Source organism: Corvus brachyrhynchos, unplaced genomic scaffold (genome assembly GCF_000691975.1).
Source record: "Corvus brachyrhynchos isolate BGI_N302 unplaced genomic scaffold, ASM69197v1 scaffold165, whole genome shotgun sequence".
Lineage (NCBI taxonomy): Eukaryota > Metazoa > Chordata > Aves > Passeriformes > Corvidae > Corvus > Corvus brachyrhynchos.
Window position 1 is genome coordinate 124,149 of NW_008238315.1, and position 1,275 is coordinate 125,423.

Here is a 1,275-nt window from a genome sequence, read left to right on the forward strand (position 1 = left end):
GGGAGGGGGCACCGGGGGGGAAACGAGGGGGGCGACACCGGGGATGGACCGGGGGATGCTGTGGGGAGCGGGGAGGGGACACCGGAGATACACCAGGGATACACGGGAGATGCCGTGGGGAATTGGGCGGCGACACGGGGGATGGACTGAGAAGGGAGCTGGGGAGAACAGGGGGACGGAGCCAGGAATGCACCGTAGGATACGTTGGGGATGCTCTGGAAAAGGGGAGGTGGGAGATGGGGATGTACCAGGGGGACCAGTGGGGACTCCGGGGGCTCTGGGAGCACCAAGGGTGCACCAGGGGTTGCTCTAGGGGCATTGGGAAGGGGACAGAGGGGTGCAGCAGGGGACACTGGGGTGACACAGAGCTGCACCAGGGGAACTGGTGACACTTAGGAAGGATGGGATGGCACCCAGCGGGACCTGGACAAGGGTGGGTTGTCCAGGTTGTCCTGTCCAGGGACAAGGTTCCCATGGGAACATCGTGGGGGTCAACAAGGCCAAGGGCAGGGTTGACTCATGGATCAGGACAGCTCCTGAGATCAGTGCAAGATGGGGGTGATGGGATGGAGAACAGCCCAGATGAGAGGAATTTGGGGCTACTGGGGAATGAGAGGCTGGATACGACCTGGCAACGTGTGCTGGCAGCCCTGGAAAGTCACCCATGTCCTGGGCTGTGTCACTGGGAGTGTGGGCAACAGGTGATGGGGGCATTGTCCTCCTCTGCCCCACTCAGGTGAGACCCCACATGGAAAACTGTGTCCAGCCCTAAAATCCTTTTCATGGGAAGGACATGGAGCTGCTGGAGCAAGTCCGGAGGTGGCCAGAGAAATGCTCCGAGGGCTAAGAACAGGCTGGGAGAGCTGGGATTGCTAAGCCTGGAGAAGAGAAGGCTCCAGGGAGAGCTAAGAGCCCTTTCCAGTGCCTACAGGGGCTCTAAGAGAGATGGACAGGGACTTAGGATGAAGGCATGGAGTGCCAGGACAAGGGGGAACGGCTCCAAAGTGGAAAAGGGGAGGTGTTGATTGGATATCGGGAAGAAATTCTTCACTGTGAGGGTGGTAAGGCATTGGAATGGATTTCCCAGAGCAGCTGTGGCTGCCCCATCCCTCAAAGTGTCCAAGGCCAGGCTGGACAGGGCTTGGAGCAACCTGGGACAGTGGAAGGTGTCCCAGTGTCCCTGCCCATGGCAGGGGGTGGAACTGGATGGGCTTTAAGGTTCTTATCAACCCAACCCGTGGATTCTATGATGATGCAAGACATGACGTCACATCA

At 59.4% G+C, this 1,275-nt stretch overlaps 1 protein-coding gene across 1 annotated transcript in view; it reads left to right on the top strand.

Annotated features, from left to right (window-relative positions):
• The window catches only part of LOC103615248 (protein farnesyltransferase subunit beta), a 16,541-nt gene that overhangs the window by 10,668 nt on the left and 4,598 nt on the right, over positions 1-1,275 (top strand). The window lies entirely within an intron of this gene.